General features: G+C 38.3%; 1 protein-coding gene and 1 long non-coding RNA gene across 3 annotated transcripts in view; both read right to left on the bottom strand.

The window, feature by feature from the left end:
- LOC307032122 (uncharacterized protein) overlaps nucleotides 1-17,477 on the bottom strand; it is a 171,620-nt gene that overhangs the window by 105,020 nt on the left and 49,123 nt on the right. The gene's annotated exons all lie outside the window — the stretch shown is intronic.
- On the bottom strand, nucleotides 1,397-2,574 carry LOC307034445. Its single transcript, XR_013806915.1, has 3 exons — nucleotides 2,300-2,574; nucleotides 2,150-2,193; nucleotides 1,397-2,068 (listed from the first exon to the last, which is right to left on the bottom strand). It is a non-coding gene; the product is annotated as an uncharacterized lncRNA (long non-coding RNA).

Below are 17,477 nucleotides of genomic sequence, written 5' to 3'. Positions count from 1 at the left end.
TAACATTATTTAACTTTTTCTGCAGTAGCAACGTGTACCACCCGTAATCCTAGAGCCAACGAGGCGGCAGTGGACGAATCAACTGACCTGGTAAATATGTTTTGAACTTTGAAACTATGCACCAAATATGGAGGCACAAAGCATCTATGTACGACTTTAGACTCAAACATTCAAACACTAGACTTGGTTTGGATGAAGTGTTTTTTATTTTACAGGCCTACTATTTAAGGAATGTATGTTTAATAGACTATATGATTTGCAGGATGGAGACGAAGAGGAGGTAAACTATGCAGCATTGAATTACTCCACAAGAAAAGTTAAAAAAGTGAAGCAAAAGCAAGAGTTACCACAGGAGTGTGTGTACTCCGCTGTGAGAGCAAACCACACACAGCACCATGCGCCCGTGTGAGCTTTGGCTTAGCTCAGCTTTGCATGTTTTTAACAAATGTTGTGCTGTTAGTTACTTTGCTTTATATTTTGCTTTTAAAGAGCTAGTTGTTGATGTGACAAGCATGAAAGAACACTGCTTGTTGCACAGGCATGAGGAGGCGACTGAGAATGGCTCAAGTTGAAAATAATACACTTTTCAAACACCCGGAGAGAATAAGTGGGTAAATAATGTTCATCAAAAAACGATGCTGCATCTAAAATAAGCTATTCATTTTATTACTGAGCATTATTCTTTTGGATGCAAATAATTGAAAATGTGTCCTCTTAATAATCATCACCCAACAGCATATACAGTGACTCGGAAACAGAGCAGTTTGGAACCTTACTGTGTAGAATATATCAAAGTAAAAAGGTTTGCTAATATTGATTTAATGACAAAAATGGCTGGTTACTTTTAATTCTTTGACGGATAAAACGGGTTGAACTTTGTATGAACTATATCATTTTCAAAAAATGATTGTTGTATGTACTTTTGGTTATATGGCACACATATTTTAAGAAAAATAAATATGTTTGCTTTAATTGTACTAGTTTTCTTAGCAGCAGAAGAAGAAACATGAAAACACAAAAAACAATCCAAATTACTCCTTTTCACCAAAAATACAGTAATGAAGCTGAATTTGCTTTAATAGAAAAAAAACAACACCTTTTAGTGCCCCTGGTGTATGTTAGGGGTTCCCAAACTTTTCATCCCGCGACCCCCAAAATAACAGTGCCAGAGACTGGCGACCCCCTGTCGAAAAAAAAAAAAAAAAAGTTTGAGAAACACTGCGCTAGTGAGTTGTCAAAGAAAAAATTATAATAATTGGAAGAAAAAAATTATTAAAAAAATTAATCCATTTTTTTTTTGTAATCAACTCGCGACCCCCACTTTGGGAACCCCTGGTGTATGGTACGGAGATGAGCAGAAAATAGATTATATGTAGAGGAAATAGTCTTCCTGCTTTGCTCTTCCAAGTTGATAAAGACAAAGGGTGTATGGCGGCATAGAATCAGTGTGACGACAGTATAGATGTTTCACAGACTAATATCTGTGTTTGACAAAAAAGTTCAACATACAGAAATGGAACAAAATGCATTTTATATTTAAATTCATTCAATATCACTTAAGCATAAGAAAAACAAAACATCAAACCAACATTTTATGAATAATGCAAGCTAATTCCAACATCTTATAACAGCTTTAAACTGAAACACATTAACACCAAATATCACATTTGGTACAAAGACATCTGACACAGTCAAAAGGTGCAGTCTAATATTTAAATCCAATATACTACTAACTAATATCTACTCCTCTAGCTGACTGCATTATGTGCCTATGTTAAAATACGAGCTGGTTGTGATCCAGCCAATCAGCATCAGGGCGTTTATGCCTGTGCAGAGGACAGGGGAAAGGAGGGCCATGGATGTGTAAAGAGAAAGGCAGTGGGAGCAAGAGGCAGGGTAATACGAAGGGGGACATTTGTTTTAAGATCAAATATCAACAATCTTTCTTGAGAATCGCTGACTCCACATTTCACTCAGATCAAAAAGCCTTGGCAGCCGTGTAGACCCCGGAGCCAGTTTCCATCACGGTAAAGACGACAGTAGAATAAATCCACGGGTCTTCATTTCTCTAAGGAAATATATTACAAATTATTTGTGATGACAAAACTGATCGAGTTGCATCATAAGCCTTTTGCAATGTTGATCTTACCTTCACATTCATTTTTGCAACATCTCCTTGCAGGTAAACAGCAGCTACAATATGAACACAAGTTAAAAATAGATAAGGATGCCCTAGTTTGTTAAAGCAATGATATCAGCATCATCTAAATAATGTGTTTAGATAGGTCACTTATTTTACCTTTATTATGGCAATAATCACACTTGTTTCTCTTGATGGCGTGAATAAGAATGGCTATAACAATCACACTAATAGCCGAGACCACAGACGGCAGAAGCAGAAATACATCGTCTGTCCGTAAGACGGTTCCTGAAAGATGAAAGGAAAATGCAATAACAATTAGTTGGAATAAGAGAAAATGTACCTCCACCAAAGAAGATTTTAATTTACTGTAATTGTTTTCCTAACAATCACAATCGATTTTATTTGAGTTTGATTTAAATTTGACATCTAATCAACACTTAATATGCAAACGTCCCTATCAAACACTTAAACAACAGTGACTTAAACCACTTGGATTGATCATAAGCTAACCTATGATATATACAGCAATCCATGTTTGAAACTGCACACCTTCATTTCCTTCCTATAATCAAATAACAACAGATATTGACTTGGACGTCTATAATCATTTTATAAGATGGGATGGTACATTGGCAAAAAACGTTTTTCAACTAATATAGCCTATAAGGAATATACTGAACATTCCCTGTTGGCAGTGGCCTCTTTCAGCAGGATAATGCGTACTGCCACACAACAAATAAAATGGTTCAGGAATGGTTTGAGGAACACGACAACTAGTTCAAGGTGTTAACTTGGCCTCCACATTTCCCAGATCTCAATCCGATTGAGCATCTGTGGGATGTGCTGGATAAACAAGTCTGATCCATGGAGGCCCAAACCTCACAATTTACAGGACTTAGAGGATCTGCTGCAACGTCTTGGTGCCAGATACCTTACAGCACACCATCAGAGGTCTATAGTGGAGGCCATGCTTTGACGGGTCAGGACGGTTTTGGCCACAAAAGGGGGTCTTACACAATATTAGGCAGGTGGTAATAATGTTATGGCTGATCAGTGTAGTTGTAGCTCATACTTCATCCCCCTTTATAAACACACTTAGAGACTTAATATGAATAAACATTGAAATATAATTGAAACAACACTTTAAAACGTACTTGTCTCCACTGTAGTTCCTTCTCCAAACAGGATCTGTCCACATGTAGCCACAGCACAGTAATACGTCCCGGTATCAGAGGAGCTGTGTATAGTTTTGGACAGACTGAAGACACAGCTGCGTTCCTTTTGTTCCTCACTGTGAGTGTAAAGGATGCTTGGATGGGATTCTCCTGATCCAGACCTGAACCAGTACACATTGTGTTCGTCTGGACACTGATCTGCGTTTTCTTTGTTTTTGGAGAGGAGTGAACACTGGAGAGTCACTGAGTCGCCGGGCTGGACCAACTCAGTCTCCGGACTTTGTTTCACGTAGATAGATTTCTTCAGGTTTTTATGATCTGTGTGAAGGACAAAAATTAAGAATAAAGTAACTGATTTTAAGGATTTTACAATGTAGCAAATTAAGTAATCAAAATGAATATACTTTACCATTCACAACTAAAAGTGTGCCGTAAGTCATTTCCATTTTGTATGCCGATCCTGCTTGACAGAAGTACATAGCTTCATCTTCTTTTGTTACATTTTTGATGTTTAAAATATTCTGAGCATGCCGTTTTGTGATGTTGAATCTTGAGTTGTTAAATTGTCCTTGAAATTGTATTTTGTCAACATTTCCTGCCGCAACAGTTTGAAACATATATCCAAACTTCAGCTTATACCAGTAAACCATCCCCGCTTTATTTTCAAAGACTGAACATGTCAGAGTCAAATTACCACCAAGTTCCACCAGAGTCAAAGAGATCTGGTGAGGAACCTCTGCAGTTTGAATCAGGGCTGAAGAAAGAGACAACAGGACAAAAACAATGATTGATAAGATAATACAGTAATACTAATTGTTAAACTTTTCTAAACTTTAATACGACCTTTAGAAAATAATAGTACTCGTGTTTCAGTAGTAAGTAAAGTTGCACTCACACAATGTCCTTAGAAGAAACAGAGCAGCCAGTCTTCCCATCATTGTGCCACAGAGCCCTTCCCTTGCACTGCTGATGTCTGCGCACCCAAATGGAACATTTACCCAAAAGTCATCAAGGTTAACAAAGTAGAAGTCATTGTGATTGGCTGAAAGGTAGACCACAACCCTCAATTAACCAAACCTTTGATCATGTCCCCTTTTCAATGAAATTGAAAAGCTGTCTGACCAAACACCATGTGACATTTTTTGACATACTGATACGCAGCAGACACACAAAAGACGACTAAACAACTGACAGACAAACTTCCTGTCACAACAGTGAACAGAATTTCCACTGCAATGGGAATTTACTTTTATTCTTGTCCGTGTCGAAAGCATTTTGCTATTGAAGCTCACTGTAAATGTGTGTGCGTGGTCATTCATTTTGTCACTGACATGTCAGTACCTTTAGGACATGATGTAGGTCTGGTGCTGTGTTGGGCAGTAATGCATTACTTAGTAATAGAGCTATTTTTGTCCAAATGCATTTTTGTTACAGATTGTTTGCCAAATAATTCACGAGAAAAACATTTAGTATCCATAACTTTTCTTTCTAGTCTCAAAGCAGTCAGGCATTTTACTTCAAAGCAAAAGTAAATGCACATGTCACAGCTACAGTGAGAGAGAAAAAGCCATTTGTCTTCCTTTGACTGACCACTGAATCTGTTTCCTCTGAAGAGACCTGCCCTACAGGATATGTAATGAGGCTAGAGGTGCAAGAAGGGAAGTGTTTCACAAGGAAACATAAATCTAATTTTAGTTTAATCATTGTCGCTCATAGTGTTCACTTTAACACAGTATTTGTCGGCTTTAGGTACTGTAAATCACATTACAAAGAAAAACTAAAGAGCCAACACACAGTGATTCTGAGATGAAACTGTTTAGGTCTGACTCTAAGAACATATATGCTCAACGTTATTCACCTCTTCATGTGTTATTTGAGCTGTACAAAGTCAAACAGCACACAAACTTTAAAACAGCACTAAAGACACCTTCACTGTCAATGCATGTCTAAGTTACTGTATTACTGAAAGGGTAAGTTTGTATAACGAATGACATTGAAGGAAATGTGACTTTGAAACCACACCCTATTGTGGCAGCCCAATCACAGCCATGCCGACCTTTCCACTCGTCATTTGTTGTCAAGTGGGTGTCTGTTCACCCACATTTATAGGGAAATAAATGGCAACATTCAGATGTATGTTTTGCAAGAATCTTTCTAAATTATATGTAACAGTAATGTGTTTCCCCTTGTTCCTCTCAGGCAGTACAGTAGTTTGAAGTGCTCATATTCGACTCTGGAATACATATCATGTATCCAATGTCAGACAAGTTTTTTTTGCCAAACCCTACATTTAAAAGCTTTTGCAATAGTCTTATATTAAATAACATGCCTTACAACATGAAGTCTGAAGTTTCATCATCTGTGGAGTTTTGACTTTCTCCTCCATTCAGAAAGCCTTTTTATCAGGTTAATGTTTTTTCCCAAAAGGCAGACGTTACAGATGTTTGGTGGCCCCGTCCATTGCTAAAAGGCATCGACACAAAGTAAATGTGAAAGACTATAAACAAACACACAAGGGCAACTTAAGGGTAGTAACTTCATAAAACTAAATAATTTGAACCACAACAGCACTCAATGAATGTATAGGACCAGATCATGTGTCATGCAACTTGAAATGTATTTGACCTGCTCTTATCACGGAGTAAGAATCTACTCCCCTGCAGCAGTAGGGAAAGCAGCGGACAAAAGGTTTTTGGTCTAATGACTTAAACAAATGTCTGTGAATGAAAAGGAGAAGAAAACCTGTTCTTGTATCACTTTGTCTTGGTTATTAACAGTATCAAAGGCCATTTAGAAGTTGAATTATATAAAAATAAATAAATCTTTATCTTTATTCTAACCATAAATATATATCGATCATCAGTTGAAAGATAACTATCCTTCAACTGGATGACAGATTTGTTACCCTGAGTCCCTCACCGCAGACTTGGATGAAGGACTAAATCCATGCATTGTTTATCTAAGGACGCTAACACGTAACTCACAGGTATATTGTGTATGTTGTAGTAGTTTAATGAAGATACAGTTACTCAATATTAGGGGACAGTATAAATATCAAGTTTTATTATGTCAACAAAAAATCGGAAGCAAACAGTTCCACAGACATATCGACCTAGATGACACCTTACAGTAAAGTTGGCACACTTCCTGTATCAACACATTCAGAAAGCAACTCAAATCTCTTTCTAAAGAGAGGGGTGTGGCTGGTTGTAGTGATCTGATCTAACAACAGAGTACATACAATCTTTTGGCATTTCTCTCTCCTTTCTCCGTCCTCTTTTCACTTTCCTTGTTGAGAAATCCACTGATGCATAAGTCACTGCCTTCTTTTCTTCATCCTGCAAAATTTAAAACAAAACGTGCGTCAATGACAAACTTTTGGGCGATTAGGTGACTTTAAAGAGCATCTTGCAGGTTTTTTTTTTTTCTACATGTATGCTTAAGCTTGCTTGAAAATTACAATTAAAAAAGTGAATGCAGGATTTGATATGTTTTATGAGACATAAGGGCAGGAATTCAGACGGAAAGGAGCAATTTTGAGCTCTGCTCTTAAAAACGGCTTTTTTTTAAGGTCATACGTCAAACGCGTCATATTACATCACACAGGGGACACATCTCCGCTCTCTGACCGCGGGTATAGTAGAGTTGCGTTGAGTAGAGCGGTTGTGTTTTAGTGAGCTGGTATTTTTCGGTAGTTTTACATTGTATTTCACCATTTGTAATCATGGTGCAGTATTGTGTTTGTGCAGGTTGCACAAATCCCAGCCTGTCAGGACATCGAGTCCACAGTAAAAAGGACTGGAGCTAGCGTTCGTTCCTGGGTGCGTTGTGCATCCACCTCCCTGCAGCACATACTCTCCACAGCTTTATCAGGAAACCATATTACTTCTCTCTCCCCCCCCCCCCCCTTCGCTGCTCTCTCTCTCTCTCCCCTCCGGTACACGGCACCGTCTCCTTTGTGTTTGTTTGTTTCCCCCTGTCTGTGTTGTTTGTGTGTGCGTGGTGGCTGTCACTCCTGGCTCACGGCTCAACCTCCACTCACCTGCTGCAATCAGCTGTGCACCCTCCCCGACTACACACCTGCTTTCCATCAAGCCATTTACAACGGCATATCAACGGAGGCTCCACAACCTTTCTCCGCCAGATCGTCAAGTATCAGCCGTATCTCGCGTCTCCCCTCCGGTACACAGCACCGTAGTGTGGAGTTGCATTAGGTAACGCGAGATACGGCTGATACTTGCGCATTAGTTTCTGTTATGGATCAGTATCAACAGTCCTGCCAGTAACGTTACTATATTATCAATGCTACTTTAGTTATAGCCTGATATATGATAGCTAACTTCACAATGTTGTGATGTGACGTTAGCTAACATTCTGTAGCTAACGCCGGTCACTCACCAAGATAGCTGCCCAGTTCTTCACTGGTTCTCCTCACACCACAGCTCAATTTCTCTCCGATGGCCGTTATTTCTTCTAATCCTTGGCTGCTCCTGGTCTCTTGGACATCTAGCAGGCTCATAATTATAAGGTTGTGGTCCGTCATATGCATTCGAATATTCATGTTCAACTTCTTCTGTGTCTTCTGTGTCGAAACTAGCATTGGGATCCATGTTTATTAATACGTTACACCGGCCGCTCTCCCCCTTGTGTCCCCCGCGTTACGTCACACGCGGGAGGTCACGTGCCGAGGCTTTTTTATGCGGAAGTGAACATTTCTTACAAAAACGACGCCAGATGTCACTGTAGTGTATATTTCTGTATATTTTTTTGAAAATCTAGTGTATTCATCATTTTCCTACACATTTATTCACAGGTGTCTTTAACCTGGAAGTTGCTCTTTAACACAAACTTTTTGGCGATTAGGTGACTTTAACATATAGACCATGTCTATAGTATAGACTGCTTTGCAGTGATCTTTACACACTTTCTTTTGTCAAATGTTCAGCCATCAGTAATTATATTTATACCTTGTCACTCTTTATCAGGCATACATAACATACATTAAGTTTAGCTACTTATCAGTTGGTTTATTATACTGTTGTTTTATAATTTGATCATAATCTGTGTCTTGAACAAATAAAAAGCACACCACCACGTATTTACCATGTCATTTGATTGACCCCCAGTTGACATGTCGGGTCCACGATGATGGGAAGCACTCAATGCTCCTGTTTGAATGTAAAACAGGGTTTCAGAGTATACACACATGATTATTGTCACCCTCACATTGGAGGAAACAGAGGATCCAACAACTTCACATTTTCAGTTGTTTTCTATTTGGTTAAACACATTGACTTTTTGTAATCTGCTAAATTCACCGTCAGTGTTGTTGTGATTAATCTGATGAACTCCTTCAGAGCTTTAAGCAGTAAGGGATAATGTTATTTTCTCAAGGGTACCTTGATATTGTGTACTTCTGGGCTCAGATGTTATATAATTCCTTTTGCAATAGGATATTCTGTATTACACACAATCAAATATAATAATGTATCCTTTTGCATTCAAAACAATAGATTAAGTGACCTCAGGTTTACAATTATGTAACAATATGACACAAAAAACAAACAAACAGCTCTGGAGTTTATATTATTGACTCAGTAGTAGCGGCGATGGTGGTTTTACACAAGTAAAGGTATTTGACTATTAGAATCGTCATCTCATTTATTGAATAGAAACACAAATGTACACTATGTTGAGCCAAAAATCTTATATTAATAGATTTTCCATAATTTCATCATTTATTAGAGAAAACTCCCATCCTTACAATCATTGTCTGTTTTCACAGCCAAGATTTTTTTCCAGATTATTAGATCGTTATGGTTCCACCTAAAAAAGCATAACTGAAACTAGAGTATAATATGCTGAGCCTACCTTTGCAATTTTCACAACATTTCCTTCGGTATCCATAGAAAATAAGAAAGGCAATCACAGTCACACAGCAGGCCAACAGCACTCCAAGCACAAGGACAACTGGGTTCAGTTCTGTTTCTGAATCTCCTAAATAAGGAAACAAAGGAAGTCTTACTTTTTAGACGTACACCGCAACAAAATATCAGTCATTTGAAATCTGAGAAAAGTCATTCTTACGAAGGGATGAGTTTCAAAGGAGATTCGTTCATCAGTTATAATTAATGTCTCAATAAAATAATTGCTAAGTGTAGTTGTAGTTAATGAATTGATCCACTCTAACTTATCCACTTAATATTTATATACATATAAATACAAAATCCAAATGTAATTTAAATAGACTTTAAAACGTACTTGTCTCCACTGTAGTTCCTTCTCCAAACAGGATCTGTCCACATGTAGCCACAGCACAGTAATACGTCCCGGTATCGGAGGAGCTGTGTATAGTTTTGGACAGACTGAAGACACAGCTGCTTTGCTTTTGTTCCTCACTGTGAGTGTAAATGATGCTTGGATGGGATTCTCCTGATCCAGATCTGAACCAGGAAACATTGTGTTCGCCTGGACACTGATCTGCGCTTTCGTTGTTAGAGATAAGTGAACACTCCAGAGTCACTGAGTCGCCGGGCTGGACTGACTTGGTCTCCGGACTTTGCCTCACGAAGAAAGATCTCCGCTGATCTGCGTGATTCAGTAAAAGAAAACATAACATTTTATATAAATTATTTGTATGAAATGAGGCTTGAAACAATAACTGAAAGTAATAGATATTTACCTTTCACAGCCAAGAAGATGCCAGTTCCAAAACTCAGTGAATACGTCGATCCAGTGAGACAGAAATATGTTGCTTCATCTTCTTTACTGACATTTCTGATTGTGAAAAGATAATGAGTATTCCCTTGTGTTGCTTTGAACCGTGTATTTAAAAAAGGTTCAGTCACTGTTAGTTTGCCAAAAATCACATTAAAGACTGGCTGGGCCATTTGTCCAAGAGACTGCTTGAACAGAGAAAGTATTTTGCCTTCGATCTCCAAAACTGGAAATTTAAAAGTAAAACTTCCACCAACTTCTACCACATCCAAAGAGATCAGGTGAGGATCCTCTGCCGATTCAATCAGAGCTAAAGAAAAAAGACAAAGAAAATGTTTAATGGAGGAGATCTTCTTTAAGATCATCAAATGGTATTGTCTTTCATACAGGAGTAAAGAATAGCACTTACATATCGTACAAAGAACAATCAAAGCAGCCAGTTGACCGATCATTGTGGTGCAGCTCCGTCGTCTCTCACGACTGATGTCTTTCCAACCAAATGAAGGTTTGCTCACAAGAAGATCAACGTCTACAAAGTAGCAATTGTAGTGATTGAATGAAATGTATAAATTACCTCCCCCCTACATTTAAAACCTGAGGACCACTTTCTTTCGAAATCTCTATCTACTGAGATTTAATTTTTTCAAAGACGCCCCTTTAATTAGACAATAAAATATGTTTTCAGTTTTTGGTGCTTAGCTAAGAAGTACAGGACCTATTTAAACAGCAAAACCCGATTGACACATTCTATGAATGTCGTTTTAATCATACCAGCATGAGAACAAAAAATACACACAGAGACATTATTTCAGTGTCACTCTATTCAACAGACCAATGGCTGTGGTTAATCGTGTAACACACCAGGAAAGCAATGTGGGAACATGACAACTGCTAGCTAGCAAACACATCTATTTTTATAAAGTACATTGCAGATTCCATATGGTCACAGAAAACTAATTCTGTAGCTTAATAAGATGTTTGGTTTACATACTGGATATACTCACTGAGCAACAGCAGTGAGTTGGATGGCTCCACACACCAAAGACATTGTTGGAGTTGCTCAATGCTGTATTGTTCACTCTATGTAGGCTAGCTGTTTTGTTCCATAACATTACAATAGCCACAGTGTAGGTGGTAGAAAGCTGGAGGGGAGAGGTGAGAGGAAATATCACCAAAACCAAGAGATGTGAGGAACTTACAGGTTAAAGTATGTGTTGAGATAGTGCTCTCTGTAAGGTAGAGCATTGTCATTTTCTCAAGTTGAACAATATTGTAGAGTATCACTGATTTATTTGTTTTTAAACACCAAAAACTCCCTTGCTTTTTTGGCAGTGAACTCCAAAGCATGCCTTCATGTATTTTAGAGTACCCAACATTTTTCCTTTTTTTTTTTTACAGTATATGATTTTGTGCATCCTGTATTTCTGTAAACGTTATAATCCTACAACCAGTCTTGACCATTTGTGATTATCTAACGTTACCAAATGTATCAGGATTTAAACCTAACAATTACTTTTTAACGAGAGACATTTCAATCCATTATAGCATTATAAAGTAAAACCAGCAACCTAAGGGACTAGGCCATGCCCTTTCTTATTGCAAATAACCATGTTATCGTTACACCTGTGGACAATTTCCACTGAGAAAGAAGTGGTGTATAATAGTTTACACAGCATACATGTTATGTTTCATTTTTGCAAAGTGCTTTTAAGAAGGAGAGACCGAAGTATGGCTGAAAAAACATATGGGGAATATTTTGTGATTCACACACAATTGATATTTATTTGCAAAAGACAATGTTTGTTGTTCTAAATACAAAATAGAAAGTCAGAAGTCAACTAGTTCATAGAATCGAGCACTCCACCTTTCAGATCTCACATCCCTTTGTAGAGACCTTCTGCTTCAGAACAAGAAGCAAAGCCACATGCAGCAGCTACACTGAGAGTCATGCGTTGTTTTGGGCCATCTCTCCACCCTTTGACCAAGCATCAAGGCTGTTACTCAGAACTATGGGCTTCAAAAGGATGTGAAGTAAAGTGAGAGCTACATGAAACTTCAGCAGGCTTCATCATTGTTTTAGTTTTACACATGCTCATTTAAAGTAAAAACATGTCTATCTCAAGATTATTTCTAAAGATGCAAAAGCATCTATCTAATTTACAATCAAACTTTATTGATTCATTAAGCATTAAATTAGACAGGCAGCCATTTTATCACCATGTTGGATCACGGTTCAAATTCCTGCTTTGACTGAAAGACGGGGGTTGGACCAGGAAATGATGGGCACCTCCCCTGACTAACTGCAACTACAGATAAAAGGCAATAACTTGCAGTAAGGTTAAGTCAAAAAGCATCATCACATAGTGTGACTAGTAGTATTCCACTTGCCATTTGAAACAAACAAAAGTATATCAGCAGTGCAAGCCCAGCTTCCTGAGGTTTATAGAATGATAAAGTACAATCGCCCCTTTGTATTCACACCTCAGTTTGAAGCCCAACCACAGCAGCGCTGAAGTTTCCATGAGCCATCTGGTTGTCAGTGTGAAGCATTTATATCTGACTGTTTGTGTGAAAGTACAAGGCATGTCATGGCAGTTGACCCTGAAGAAAGCCACAAACCACAACCTGCAGCTCTGACCAATGTTCTGGAAATGTTGGCCATACAGATAGATAAGCTATTTATATTTATAATGATATTCTCTATACACCTTTTGAGTTGTCAAGAAACCCTAAATCTTAATAAATAAAAAAATGTGGGGAGTTTTACTGGACTGCATTATCTTGATGGGTGTTCCTTTAATAAGTGTCAGTAGTGTAAGAGTGCACAGACACTATAGCGGCACAGGATTGTTTTATGTTAAGCACCTTGTAAATAGTCGGTTTAATTTATCTGTTTTGTTTCCTTGGTGTACATTAGTTTTCTCTTCCCAGGGAAAACATATACAGGAGAGAAACTGTAAATCGTCTCAGGACAAATGTGTTCCTTTGATTCTCTGAGAGTGTCGCTCTGCTTCTTCCTCTCTAAAGCTCTCTGAAATGAAGTGTATTGTAGAGGACGGATGTTTTAACAGCCCAGCTCTGTGTTGTGCTCTTCCTGCTGAAGTGACTGACAGGCAGAGGGGGTGTTCATCATTTATGACGTGGAGCATCCAATTGGCTGGTGTGCACAGTATTTAAGATGGTTCCTCTGTCCTTATCAAGGTGGGAAATGGCAGCTTGTATTTTCTATGTCTACACAAATCAAAAAAATTAAATGAACGCAAGTTTAAATAAATGGCAACAACAACGTGGAAGTATAAGTCCTAGAGACACAGGCCTATACATTTTTGGATGCATTATAAAGGATGCATTTATATTCAAATGTTTTATAATGAATATTCAGCTATTCTAAAAAATATATATTTGGTATTAATCATTTTACTATCACTAAAATATGGCAGTTAGCAAATGAGAAAGCTTTTGATCACTTCCAAAAATCCCTTTCAGAAATCCAGACAAACTTTAAACATTTTGCTACGTCCTTGGAATCTAATCTAATCCCAATTCTGAAAGTGTCAGAGTTAATCATTTGCTACAGAGCACAGGATCACAGGAAGTTTCAGTTTCAATTCCTTTAGTGTGTATGCTTACACATTCATCAAATAAGAGGCGGTTCTTAAACTGGTCTACTTTGGATACATGAATAATGGACTTTTCTGCATTGTTTCACCACATCCATCAAACACATTTGTTACAGGAGCAACCATTACAAACTGGAGGGATCAAGTTTAAAAGACCTAGGCATATTATATCAGGAAACCTATTTTAAAAAAATGTTGCGTTATAGGAGATGTAGGAGTGTTTTTAAAGTTGCTTAAACTTTGAACATTCTTTTTAAAAATCCGTAACTGTTTGGTACTATAATACAGAAGAATGGAGCAACCTTTACCTGCAAATGTATCTTCCGTTATTAGCCAGCATACAAATCATTGCTTTCACATTTCTGTGACCAGGAAATTGGCTTTAAGCGTGTTCATTTTAGCAATGAATCATGTCAAAACCTAACTGCTGGTGCTGTAATGTGTGATGGGGATTGCCCACGGTATTGAGTGTATGTAAGTCGCTTTGGGTAAAGCGTGACATGTAATAATGTAATGTAATAAACCAGAAAACGCTGATCATCTTTTAAAAAGCTTTCTTTTTTACAATTGGCGGAAGTATGCACATATTATTATAATTATGTTAAAGGTGGGGTATGTAATTTTGGGGAAACCAGCTTGAGTGCGCTAGAATTTGAAACTACGCAGCTGAAAAAAATCTGCCTCTTCCTTCAGACTTCCTTACAGAGCCCCTCCTCCAACAAACACGGACGCGCACATGACCAATGAGGGCACGAGATGAGTTTGTGCACAGATGGAAGGCTGACAGGCAGGTAGGCCATCCCGTTATTTTAGCCGGGCCGGCTAAAATGATTGGTCGTGCTTTTTACAGCGCTACGGCTTCCACAGATGACATTTTTTTACGTATTTATTGTCAAAGCATTTAATATATTCCTTAGGCGCTTTCACACTGCAGTACTTTTCCCACAAAGGTTCATGAGAACTGCAGGCCGCAAACAACTTCACGGCGTATACTGCCGCCCAAAAATCCCCGGCCGGAAGTCCCCAGAGTTGGGGACTGGCTTTCCGAGTAAATCGCCAGAACGCCGACACCTCCTCATCTCCACCGCTCCCATGTTTTATTTTGTGTTGCCATAAATTAGTCTCTGCGTTTCTGCGCTGGGCTAATGCTAATGCTAATAAAGATAATGCAAGGATAATAAAATGGTGGCTTCACAACACTTTTCTGAGTTTTAACGGGGCGTGGTTTGCAATCCGCCCAACCAATCAGAAATATAGCTCTTTTCTCACAAGAGAGCCGCATGAGAGTCCCTGCTCTCTAGCAGGGACGGAAAAGGGGGTAAAAAGGTTCTCATTAACTCATTTTAGTTCCTGCTCTTTTTGGTGTGAACGCGACATTTCGGAACTATATCGGAACTAAAGTGGGAAAAGTACTGCGGTGTGAACGCGGCTACTGCTATCAGGATATTAAGAGCATTCCATGGAATATAACAAAAAGTGTTTCTGAAATAAATTACATACCCCACCTTTAATGTTGTTCTCTTCTTAAGTTAATCCTGGTAACACAATCGCTCAATGGTCAAAAGTAAACACTATGGTCTAGGTAAAACACATTTAAGTGGCTTCAAAAGGTATTTGATTGCTTAGCTCCTCCTAAGTTTGCCACTCGTGTGTACATCATACTGGACAGTGGCAATATTGCACCACATCAAAAAAGTCCATCTGGACATGAAAAGAAAATCAAGATTGTTTTTCGATTGTTCTGTTTTGTGTGTTTACGCTCTGTGCAGTTAAAGGAAAACATGAAACATAAAAACAGAAGCTTGCTTTTGCTCTTGTTTCATGTGTTTAGGTTGAAACAAAGGGTGATATCATTTCCACTGTGGTGGTACAATGAAGTAAGGAGAGGCCAATCAGGTTGCTCTAAAATTGTAACCTCCCACTTCATATGATTACATTAAGGCGAATCTACTCGAATACGATTTCATTTACCGGCAGCCACGAGTGGATTGACCAGAAAATGCTGATCATAGTTTATTCACTGCTGATGCTTGGAGTGGGGCGTAAGTATCTAGACTTGAGATATAGTATATTAATTGTCATGTTCTGATAATCATTCAGCTGGGTGCTAATTATTCTGAATGTATCACAAAGCAATCATCTGTGTGATTATTATATTTTTCAGGATGCACACACGATCAGATTTTGGAGACAAAGACTGTTGGTGTTGGGGATGATGTGACTTTGACTTGTTCACGCCAGCAATCCTTGGATCCAACAAACATTTTCTGGATCAGGCATGGTCCTGGAAACGTCCCTGAAGTCTTGGGAGGAACATATTCTTTTGATTATGATGGTGTTAACAAGACTCCTCGCATTACAGCAAAACAAGGGCCTGGAACCTTTCTCCTGCAAATAAGTAAAACAGAGCCAAGCGATACTGGAGTTTACTACTGCCTAAAAGTAGACAAATTTGACATGACATTTTTTAATGCGACATTTCTGAGAGTTAAAGGTAAATCATTTAAACTGTTTATCTTTGTTATTACTGTCTGCTACATAACATAACTGTATTTTACTACTTTTTTAATGTGTTATGTACTAAACCCCTTTTGTTTGATATGTCGGCTTACTATTTTTATCTTTTATATTTACCCACACATTGTAAATGACCTCAGAGGGAAATGCGTGAATGATTTCTGAAATGAAATACAGCAATCTTAGATTTCACCTTTCTTTAAAAACGTATACTTTATCTATATATTTATCATTTCCAGGCCCTGAACCAGATATCACTGCCATTATTCAAGGCCATCAGTCTGATCCGGTCCTTCCAGGAGACTCAGTGACTCTGCAGTGTACAGTCTTCTCTGAATCTCAGAGCAGAACTTGTCCAGGAGGAACCAGAGTGTACTGGTTCAGAGCCGGATCAGATGAATCTCATCCCAGTGTCATTTACAACCATAAAAACAGCGGAGATGATTGTGAGAATAGTCCTGAGGCTACCTCTCCACGGAAATGTATCTACAACTTCTCTAAAGACGTCAGCTCCTCTGATGCTGGGACTTATTACTGTGCTGTGGCCACATGTGGGGAGATGTTATTTGGAAATGGAACAAAGCTGGACATTGAAGGTAACTGCAGAGCGTTTACACATCTTTAATAATCATTCATTTTGAATCTGGTAGAAACCCTCATAAAACAAAATCCAATTGTCATGCATTGTAATACTGTAAAATCAAATAAAATTTGCTAACCCATATTTTCTCCTTTTCTCCATGATTTTAGCACCTAAGTCGTGGGATCAGCAGCAGGCCATCGTAGTTCTGCTTCTGTTAGTTGCTGCTTTGGCTATAAGTCTGATTTTTATTGCCTTCCTGATTCATACTATCAAGATGAAAACTTGTGATTGTTGCAATGGTAAGAGAAGTCTCTCAAACCTCAATCAATCAGACAGTAATTTGGCAAAGCTCACTTTTTTTACATTATATTTACATTACAAATGTGTGTAATTGTACCTACATCATGTGTCAACAAATATATTTTATTTCAAAATACAGCTTCTCTTTCTCTCCAAACAAATCCCGTACCAGCCAGCGGTGATCAGCAGAGGCAGCAGGTACGGTCAAAAAGAGAAGATGTGACTGAAAAAAGTTGTTGACTCATTTTATTTTCTACATGTTAATCCCATCTCAAACATTTTCCCATACTTTTTTGCAGAGAGAGGAGGACTCAATAACTTATTCTGCACCAACTTTCACGAAGAGGAAAACTGGCAGAGCAAACAGGAAGAATACAAAATCAGCAGAGGGAGAGACGATCTACACCGATGTCAGGTCTTTA

The sequence above is a fragment of the Notothenia rossii genome (genome assembly GCF_949606895.1).
Source record: "Notothenia rossii genome assembly, chromosome: 3".
Classification (NCBI taxonomy): Eukaryota; Metazoa; Chordata; class Actinopteri; order Perciformes; family Nototheniidae; genus Notothenia; species Notothenia rossii.
Note: the sequence above shows the minus strand (reverse complement) of the source record. Positions and strands in the feature narration are given on the sequence as shown.